The following is an 11,262-nucleotide window of genomic DNA, read 5'->3' on the forward strand; positions in this document are numbered from 1 at the left end:
AAGAAAGAAGAAGAAGAAGAAAGAATCAAGTTCAGGAAACTTACCGATGGATTTTCTGATCATCTTCTCAAGTATGTCAATTCTTATTCAGTGGCATTTTCTTGCTTTGAGAACACCAAGTTGTAGTATCTGAGGTAGGAAATTGAAGCCCCATGGTATTAGGGATTGATTAGCACCAAACACAATTTAATTTAACTTGTAGATCGTTAGGGTTCTTCCTTTTAGTTGTTCGATTCGACCAATACATAGACGGTTTCACGATTTCATCCCCATATATGTGCTTAGCGTGTCGTTGTGCTTCTATTGATGGTGGTAGTTAGTCTGTAAGCCAACACCGGCGCCGGCGATGGTCGTCGGCACGGTGAGTCACGGCGAGTGAACGGTGAGATTGAGGGAGAGATGAGCACGCAAGTTTTCATTCAAACCTGTTGACTTGTACAAGTCAACAGGGAGGTGTGGTGGGCTCATATTGTGGAGGCCCATGGAGATTCACGTTTCACACCACCTTTTTTCTAATGCACCCCATCTTTTGTTTACAAAGGAAGTGAACTGGGCTTCCTCAGGCCAATTGACCCTCTTACTGATTCACCTTGCGGATCTGGAACTCACCCCCTATCTGGAATGAACATTGATGTGTTTTGGGCTTCGAGGACCATTTCCAGTTTTACTACACGCACACACCTTGTTTGGAGTTTGTTGGCTGACAAAAAACTCCATGGGCTCAAATAACAGCCCAACAACCTGAATTCCTCTTTCAACCTCCATTTAGTCAGGCACCCTCATATTAATTTTACTTGTTTTCTTTATGTTTCTTAATTGATTTCTTTGCAACTTGATTAATCAGAATAATATTATATTACATAGGTTAATTGACATTTAGGATTAATCTAGTCTTTTAGAATCTCATTTAGGATTAATTCATAGCTTTAGGATTTTCATTAGAATTAAATAGGACTTTTAATAGAAATTTAATTAGGTTAAAGATTCTAATTAGAAATGATTTAGCTTTTGTTTAAATTGAGAATTACACCATTTTAATATTAGGTTAAGATTCACCTTAGGATTTAATCAACTTTAGGCCATGAATAAAATTTGACATTCTTTGTAAATGACCATTTTGCCCTCATGGACTTATTTTTGGTATTTTTGTGTTAGAATCTGCACATGCTCCCTTAGGACTTCTAACTTAGAATTTTAATCAATTTCAATACATGATCCCTTAGGGTAGTTCCTAACAATTACTAACTTCAATTGGATCCAAACTTAGTTCCCTAAAAACAAAACAAAACCCATGATTAAATTGATCAAAAGCAATTTTGATTAATTAAATCCTTTGAACTTTTATAATCCCACAGTCTAATTTGAGTGACCAAAAGACCCTTGGTCACTTAATAAGACTTTTCTTCCAAGCTGTGGAGCTCAAGGCCTCAAGACAAGATCTTCAATCAAGGCATCCTCAGTCACACCAAGCAGCGGATTATACAAGATAAATCAAAGGTCAACACTTGGTAAATACGATTCAAATTGTATGAAATGAGCCTTAAGTAATTAGGAATGATAAGATGGAGTCTCTCCTATCCTTGTGTAGAGCGACTTTGCGTATGGGGCGTATGCCCCAAATATTCAAAGTTTTCTCCCTTATTCATAGGCTTTAGTGTGATTCCTATCAATCGACTGTCAAGTCTCTTGTCACTTCACTCTCCATTCCATTCTAATCAATTCAATCTTAACCATTCATTTCTTTTGCCTCCATCATCTTGTTTTCAGCCCTAGTGGGCTGAACTACGAAAGCTCTGATTTCCTTATTGCATTATAAGGGTACGTAAGCAGGAGAACCCAGTTTCTTCGCGAGCTATCTTATTTATCAACTTATCTTCTCTATCCAATGACTTCATTCATTCAATCTTCATTCATCTTTTTGGGATCAATCATACTTATCCTTGGACTCCTTGTCCATCCTTTTAAGGCGTCCTGATGACAATTCATCTCTTCAATCGAGAGTTGTTTGGCTCTTATCCCAAACATTTAATTCATTTTTTCGGCTAACACGCCACTTTTCTCTTCGATTAAGCGTCTATCCTTCTCTTGGATCCAAGATACTATCCTGAGTTGATCTCGAATTTCCAATTCCCCAGCAAGTGATACACTACTCCTTGCATTGCAGTTATCCCTTGACTTAGTGTTTGTCTTTTGAGTCCTTGTTGCTTAGACAAATATCTCTCTCTCTATTCTCGTAGTTCCGAACTACAATTTCTCTTACTTTCTCATTGCACTATGAGAATACGTAGGCACGAGGATGCGAATCCTTGGCGAGCATATTTCTAATTATTCCTCCTTCGCCTTAGGGCATCATTCATATCTTCCACAATTCATTACCTACCTTCGATCATAAATCGCTCACCCAGTGACATACCGTCTTTTGGACATTGAAATACACTTTCCTTGGAATTTCATATACACCTTTTTAGGACGCCTAACGAATAGTCTGCATTTCATACCTAGAGTTGTTTGGCTTTTATCCCAAACATTTAATTCCTTCTTTTTTAGCCAAAACCCTACAGCGGCGGCCTGCTAGTCCATGTATCGGTTAACATTGTTTCCCTCTATGGTAGAAATCTCATTTCTCTTCCAATACACTTTCACCTTTCGATTTCAAACAATATTTCTTCAGTCACTTATTACCAAATATTCTATTCTGTGACTTCGGTCACTTCATTCCATTCATCTCCATGATACACTACCTTCCTTCACTCCATGTGATATACCAGTTATCTTGTAACTCCTTGTGAACTAAGAGTTGTTTGGCCCTTACCCCAAACACCTAATTCCTCTCTTTTTCGATTTTCCAGTACAGTGATACAAGTGCTATACGCCCTCACTTGTCGGTTCATACCTGTTTACTCTTGGGTTCACGTTTTCACCCTTGTTGGAGTTCAAACAACATTATCCTTTGGTTCAAGACCATACATTGATCACATTTCTTACCACCTTCTGCCTCTAGTTCCTTGAACTACGAAGCTCTGAATTCCTCATTGCACTATGAGGCTACATAGGCATGAGGGCCCCAATCCTCACCGAACACTCTATCTATTTCCTTTCCTTTCCCCTTATTCTTTTGCGAGTAATCTTTAGATATAACACCTATTCGAGCGAGAACAATCAAAACGGTTCCCATGGAGTACCATGGATGTTTGGGGTGCTAATACCTTCCCCTTGCATAATCGACTTCCTTACCCAGTATCTCTTTCCCTCGGGTTTTATCAATGTTTTCCCTTCCCTTTGGGGATAAATAAAGTTCAATGGCGACTCTGTTGTATGTTAGAGCGTGCGATACGTTTGGGTATATTTCCGCTAGCTTCACTGCGTGCATGTGTTCAACATGAATGGGGTTGAGTTAACTCACTCAGGTGTGAATACAACAAATAAGTAAAAGAACTCCCTAGCATTGACTTTGTTGGAAATTTCCAGTCCAAAAATAGTGCATGCCAACAATTAGTGAAAATAACGCATGGTCGGGTTATGTATCAAAGAAGCGAGGTTACCCTCAAAATTATCAGTAGTCTTCCCTGTTAATGCCTCCCAGAATGGACTAATACCTTGGGATCAATCAACTTCTAACGATGTTTCATAAACTACACCTTCACCACGAAGGAAGTGAAACAAGTAAACAATTTTATTAAAATTATACTAATACTCATGATTAAACATTCGAGAACTAACTGTGCCTAAGATGCTAGCAGTGTTAGGGGAGGGGTTATAAATCAAAGAACTAAGGAATTCTAAGGTCAGTCTAACATATGTAGGGTCTCTACATGCAAGAAAATGTGTTAAACCTACCTTGTCTAGTATCCGATAAACACTATCAAATAATCCTAAATCACGTAGACAAGTGTCATCAGCATACCCGGTTGAGAGAATTTCTCGGTTCTATAGGGCTTCATATTTCTTCCTTTGCCTCTGACCAACTCTGCCTTCCCGAAAGATCACTCCATCAAAATCAACTTCTCCTCCTTGGGCCATTGTTAGAAATGTAGAGAAAGTTTGGTATGGATGAAGGTATGATAAGTTTGAATGTGGTGAAGATGGGGATGGTAAGGTTGGGTTTAAATAGAATGGAAGTGAAAGGTGAAATAATTGAAGGAATATGATAATTTTTTTTGGGAAGGTGGAAGACTTGAATGTGAGTGGTTGTATTATAATTATTAAGGAGTAAATGGGGTAGTTAGGGGTTCAGAATATAAAATAATGGAGTATATGGGAAGTTTTAAGGGTGTTGGCATGATTTTTCCGTTGTCAACTGCATGGCGGGTGCCATGCAGCTCGTGGCGAGCGCCACGAAGGCAAAATCCATTTTTACACTTGTTTTTGTGATTTTTGGTGTTGGGTTTGATCTTTTGGGCTTCTCAACTTTCTTTTTGGTCCTGCATCATGGTTAATGGTGCAAGAATTTTCGGCAAATATGAAAAAAAATCAAAGTTAGATAATAAGAATTTCAATTAAAATGCATTAAAAAATGTGAAAATTTCGTGGGTTGCCTCCCACGCAAGACTTTTGATTTACGTCATAAGGTCGACACACTTGGTAAACTCATTCTTTGGGCGGACTAGCGGGTGGCTTACTCAAGTTCCAGTTAGGATAACTTTCTATCATTTCATCACTGTGATAGTGTTTCAGCCTCTTCCCGTTTACTATAAATGGCCTGGTTGATTTACTCCAAATTTCTACTGCTCCAGACTGCATAACCTTTACTACTTCAAATGGTCCTGACCATCAGGAACGAAGTTTTCCTAAGAACAATCTTAGTCTGGAGTTAAAAAGGAGTACTAGTTTCCCTATATAAATTTTTCTTCTAGTAATACGATTATCATGCCATCTTTTTGTTCTCTCTTTGTAAATTTGGGCATTTTCATATGCGTTTAACCTTAGTTCGTCTAACTCGTGAATATCTAATATCCTTTTCCCTCCCGCGGCTCCGTAATTCATGTTTAGGGTCTTAATGGCCCAATAATCTTTATGCTCTAGCTCGACTGGTAGGTAACATGGTTTTCCATTTACGAGTTTGAATGGTGTTGTCCCTATGGGAATCTTATAGGTTATCCTATATGCCCACAGTGCTTTGTTTAACTTAGACGACCAATCTTTCCTAGAGGTTGCAACAGTCTTTTCTAGAATTCGTTTAATTTCTCTTTTGGAAACCTCTACCTGCCCACTTGTCTGGGGGTGATAAGGTGTAGCAATTCAGGGTTGCACCCCATACTTTTGTAAGAGCTTTTCGAATATCATAGAAATAAAATGTGGTCCCCATCACTTATGACTAACCTCGACACTCCAAACCACAGAAAGATATAATTTTTTTAACATTTTAATTACAACTCGTGCATCATTTATGGGAGAAGAAGTGACTTTTATCCATTTAGATACATAATCCACAACTACGAGTATGTATTTATTTCCCATTGAGGATGGAAAAGGACCCATGAAATCGATTCCCCACACATCAAAGACCTCTACCTCTAATATATTTCTCAAAGTAATTTCATATCGTCGGGAAATGTTTCCAGTGCATTAGCACCGATCACAATTCACGATCATAGCATGAACATCACGCCACATGATAGGCCAATAGAGGCCACCTTAAATAATCTTAGCGCGTGTTTTAGAAGTACTTGCGTGTCCTCCATAAGGAGAGGAACTCCAGTGGTTAATAACACTCTCGATTTCCTCCTCAGGGACACCACGACAAAAAAGGCCATCAGATCCTCTCTTGAAGAGAAGGGGTTCATCCTAATAAAAATGTTTCAGATCGTGGAAAAATTGCTTCTTTTGTTGGTAGGTCATATCAAGAGGTAGAACTTTAGCTACTATGTAGTTTACGTAGTCAGCATACCATGTTACACACTTGTGTACTAAGGCAGCTTCCTCTTTAGGTTTGCTCTCGACATTTGAGTATTTTTATTTAAGATAATCATGATAATAATTATCTCAAAAGGTTTTTGCTCGCCAAGTATATAACATGAAGTTTTCCTCTTTAGGTTAGTGCTCGACACTCTTGTGATAATCACTAGCGTCACACAAAATCTCAAATGTTTGAATCCAATCAGGAGGTTGCATGATAGGTGCAGAGATTAATGCTTGCTTAAGGAGATTAAACGATTCTAAGCATTTTTTGTCGAATATGAATTCAACTTCTTTCATCAGAATATCAGGTAATGGTTTAGTAATCTTAGTGAAGTCTTTTATTAAGCATCGGTAGAAATCGGCGTGTCCAAGAAAAATTCTAACTTCTCTAACTGTTTTAGGTGGTAGAAGATTTTCAATGACCTCAATTTTTGCTTTATCAACCTCAATTCCTCTTTCAAACACTATGTATCCAAGGGCTATGCCTTCCTTCACCATGAAGTGGCATTTTTCCCAATTAAGTACTAGTTGACATTAACGCACCTTTCCAACAGCTTTTCTAAGTTATCTAGGCATCATTCAAAATTGGATCCGCATATGGAGAAATCATCCATAAAGACATCGATGTTATCATCTAAGAAGTCTGCGAATATTTCCATCATACATCGCTGAAAGGTTGTAGGAGCGTTGCATAGTCCAAATGGAATTCGTCGGTAGGCAAAAGTTCCACAGGGACATGTGAAAGTAGTTTTCTCTTGTTCATCTGGATGAATTGGAATTTTGAAAAATCCTAAATAACCGTCTAAATAACATAAATAAGAGTGTCTAGCTAAACATACAAACATTTGATCAATGAACAGAAGGGGGAAATGGTCCTTCCGGGTTTCTTTGTTTAATTTCCTATAGTCTATACGCACACACGACATCTATTTTCTACTCGTTTGGCTACAAACTCTCCTTTTTCATTATTAACAATCATTAGCCCTCCCCTTTTAGGTATGACGTGCACTGGACTAACCCATTAAACTTCAGAGATTGGATAGATTATTCTAGCATCGATTAATTCAAGTACTTCTTTCCTAACCACATTGCTCATAATATGGTTAATCCTCCTCTGGTGTTCTCTAGAGGATTTTGAGTTCTCCTCGAGCATCATTTTATGCATACACAAAAAAGGGCTTATTCCCTTTAGATAAAGAATGTTGTATCCTAAGGCTGTAGGATATTTCTTCAATACAATCAAGAGTTTCTATGTTTCCTCTCTATTAAGATCAATGTTAACTATGATATGGCGATTAAGTCATTCATCAAGAAACCCATATCTTAGGTTTTTAAGTAATACCTTAAGTTCTACTGATGGCTGCTTAGGGCTTGCCATAAGATTTGGTGTAAGTGTTAAACACTCCCTAAGACTGTTATCTTGATAGGGTTTAAGGAATGTATCATCTTCTAATATAAGTGGTGTTGGAATCGATAGGAATTCAGGACTCTGAGGTGTTTCCGACTCCAGTTCTTTCAAACATTCATTAATAATATCCATAAAATAACATGTATCGTCTATTGTTGGGGCTTTAAGAAATTGGGAAAGAATAAACTCAATTTCCTCTTCTCCTAACTCAAATGGCAACTTCCCTCGTTTTACATCAATTATTGTACCGTTATGGCTAAGAAAGGTCTTCGTAAGATAATGGGTATATTAGAATCTTCCTTTATATCCATTACTATGAAGTCAGTAGGGATATAAAATTGACCAATTCGAATTGGAATATTTTCCAGTATTCCCACAAGATATTTAACTGAACGATCTGCTGATTAAAGTGACATTCTAGTAGGTCTTAAGTCTCCTAACTTAAGTTTTGCACAAATGGAAAGAGGCATTATACTGACACTAGCTCTGAGATCGCATAATGACTTGTCTATGACAAACTTGCCTATGACACAAGGGATAGAAAAACTAATAGGATCTTTCAATTTAGGTGGCATGTTGTTTTGGATAATGGCATTACACTCTGCAGTGAGTGCCATAGTCTCGTCTTCTTCAAGTTTATTTTTATTCGACGAGATCTCTTTTAGGAACTTAGCATATGAAGGCATTTGAGTAATGGCCTCAGTGAAAGGTATAATGACATGAAGTTGTTTTAGGAGCTCGATAAATTTCTTAAATTGACCCTTATTATTGGATTTGGCTAGTCTTTAAGGGTATGGTATCTTTGAAGGAGAATTGCCATCCAAGGCACAGCGGAATTTAAAATTTTCTCCATTTAGTGATCCTTACGAATGGGCATGATCAGTGATAGAATCGTTACCTCTTGTGGCGATTCAAACCTTTGGTGCAGATCTCTGATAATGATCAAAACCTTTGATACAGATCCACGGGGCGATCACGAACGTTGAACGATGACAACGTCTCTACTCAGTCCACACGAACGGATTCCTTCAATCGCAGTGCTAGCTGTTATGAATGAAGGCTTTGAGTGAGAGAAAGAGGGAAACAAAATTCCAAGTCTCTACTTGAATTTCTGTCTGAGTGGAATGGAGTTACAATGCTTCTACCCAAGGGGTTCTATTTATAGAACCACTTGTGTGGGCTTCAAGCCAAAAAGCCCACTTAAGTGCATTTTGGACCATATCTCATAATATGCCAAAATCACTTAAGTATTTGGTACCTTACCATATTTCGTCTCCCACTTAAGTGCACCGTACCTTACGGTGTTCCTTAATTATTCTATCTCTCATCAATCCATCCTTTGTGTGTGACCCTATAGGTTTTCGCGGCGTTGGCAATTATATTAAATCACGCATTTAACATAATAAACAGTGAGCGGTATCTAGCAACACATCACTGCTACCCAAGTCACGAAAATGTCATGTGATCTGACAAAACCTCCTGTGATAATAATTATGTGTATAATTACCCCTTTGCCCTTATGTCTATATTGAACACAAGGTATAGACCGTGTCACCCTTGTCCAGTTCAATATTGGGCCCATAGACATTTATCCTGTTAAGCAGGATTGGCAAATTCCATCTAGGACACTCATGTCCCTCAGCATGCTTCGTGGAGTACTCATCAACTATCTTTATGGTCATCCAGTTACGGATGACGTTGGATCAGTAATAAGGCACTCAACTCTACATCTAGGATCCATAGTGGTTTCAGGTCGAAGAGTGGTATACACTATTATCACCATGAGAATAACTTATGACACTTTGCATAACTTTCTATATAGTATTCTCATAGCAGGTCAATCCGGTATAAATATTACTCCTAATATTCATACCTACGTTTAAGACTTGATAACTCTTTATCCATGATCCATGAGATGTGATCATCAGTCTACAAACATAATAGTCTTAATGCTTTAATGTTATCCCACTTCACATTAAAGCTCGACTACGGATACTTTAAGAACAGTGCCCTTATGTTTAATGTGTTCTCATGATTAAGTCACACTTAATACATTAAACGGACTATCTATCCTAGGGACTTTATTAATCAACCATAATAAAGAAAATGCCTTTTATTATTAATAAATAATTCGATACAAGTACCAAAAAATATTGGCCTCTAGGGCTTACACCAACAATCTTAGGTTTATAGGGAGGTGGAGGTACGTATGGTTTCTCTTTCTCAACAACCTCCCCAATAGTAGGTGTAGTCTACTCATAAGTTGTTTTTCCCACTTGATCTCCCTCAGTTACCTTTTTCAGGTGTCTCATCTACTCTCATCTACATCGCATGGCTTTCAACTCTTGGGTCTACGGACCCATCCAACTATGTCCCACTTTGTAGTGTGATAGCATTTGCATGGCCTTTAGGGTTTGGTTGAGTTTGTCATGGAAATGTGCCAGCAGGAGCAGCAATGGTCGCTTGTTGCTAAGCTACTTGAGTTATTTGAGTTTTAAGCATCTTGTTATGAGTAACCATGGCATCAACCTTGGTTGCCAATTGTTTCACCAGCTTGTAGGTATGAACACTTTGGTTCATGAATTATTTGTTCTTCTAGGTTTGGGATGCAATAAAGTTTTCCATCATAAGTTATAAGTTTGACTTTCTAGGAGCAGAAGGAGGAGTAGGGCCTTCTTTTTGGAAATTTTGAGAGTTAGAAGGTGGAGGACTTGGTGCAAACAATGCATTATTGTTCTTGTAGGAAAAATTAGGATGGTTCCTCTATCCAAGATTATAGGTATTGGAATAATGATTTCCTTGTGCATAATTGAATTGGTCTAGCGTAGTTCTAGTCAAGATATGGCAATCATTGCCCATATGTCCTTGGACTTCACAAGTTTCGCAGTTTGGGGCTACAACAGCTACAATGGCTGGAGTGGTTATAGTTAAATTATTGATCTTTTGGGCAAGTGCCTCGACTTTAGCATTTACATGATCAAATCCATTGACTTCGAATATTCCTCCCTTCTGTTGGGTTTTCTCGACTTGAACTCTTTCAGCTCCCCATTGGTAATGATTATGGGCCTTTTGTTTTATAAGTTGGTAGGCTTCCTCGAAGGGTTTGTTCATTAAGGCTCCTCCAGCAGCAACATTTATTGTCATTCCGGTGTTGTATAGTAGACCATTGTAGAAAGTATGAATGGTAACCGATTGTTCTAATATGTGATAAGGACATAGTCTTATCATATATTTAGATCTTTCCCAAGCATCAAAAAGTGATTCTCCTTCGATCTGTCTAAACATAGTTATATGATCTCTTACAACTATCATTTTTCTTGGTGGAAAATATCTGGATAAGATTACTCTCTTGAGTTCATTCCAAGTGGTGATTGATTTTGCGGGTAGAGACTATAACCATGCTCTGGCTCTATATCTTAAGGAAAATGGAAATAAACATAGTCTAATAGCTTCTGGATTTGCACCACTACTCTTTAATGTGTCTGCATACTGTACAAACATTGATAAATGAAAATTTGGATCCTCAGTGGGATTTGTAGAGAACTGGTTATGTTGCACAATTTGCACTAGAGATGGTTTCAATTCAAAAACGTTCGCTTGGATTGCAGGTGGAGCAATGTTTGAGTGCGGTTCTTCCTAAGACAGAACTGCATAGTCCTTGAGTAAACGGTTATCAGCTTCAGCAATGGGTTAAAATATGGCTCTAAGTTCACGTATTCGGCGTTTTAGATGAATGCAATGCTCAATTTCATGAATTTCTGCTTAAAATTAAAAAATTTGAACTTGCACAAAACTACAATATAACTTGGATGCTAAAAATCTAATAAAACCACCTATTTATAGTGTTACAAGTGTAGAAAGTGAGCTCAAAACGTGTGGAAGTCGTGGGAGGAAAACATGGTGTAATGGGGGAAGAATGGGCATTTTATGTTGCTATTTTTTAGGACACGAAGTGC

General features: G+C 38.0%; 1 non-coding gene across 1 annotated transcript; it reads left to right on the forward strand.

Annotated features, from left to right (window-relative positions):
* Positions 1–10,505: 10,505 nt before the first annotated feature.
* LOC127124666 (small nucleolar RNA R71) lies at positions 10,506–10,612 on the forward strand. Its single transcript, XR_007804129.1, has one exon. It is a non-coding gene; the product is annotated as a small nucleolar RNA R71 (small nucleolar RNA).
* The last annotated feature ends 650 nt before the right edge of the window (positions 10,613–11,262 follow it).

The sequence above is a fragment of the Lathyrus oleraceus genome, chromosome 2 (assembly GCF_024323335.1).
Source record: "Lathyrus oleraceus cultivar Zhongwan6 chromosome 2, CAAS_Psat_ZW6_1.0, whole genome shotgun sequence".
In the NCBI taxonomy this organism is placed as follows: Eukaryota; Viridiplantae; Streptophyta; class Magnoliopsida; order Fabales; family Fabaceae; genus Lathyrus; species Lathyrus oleraceus.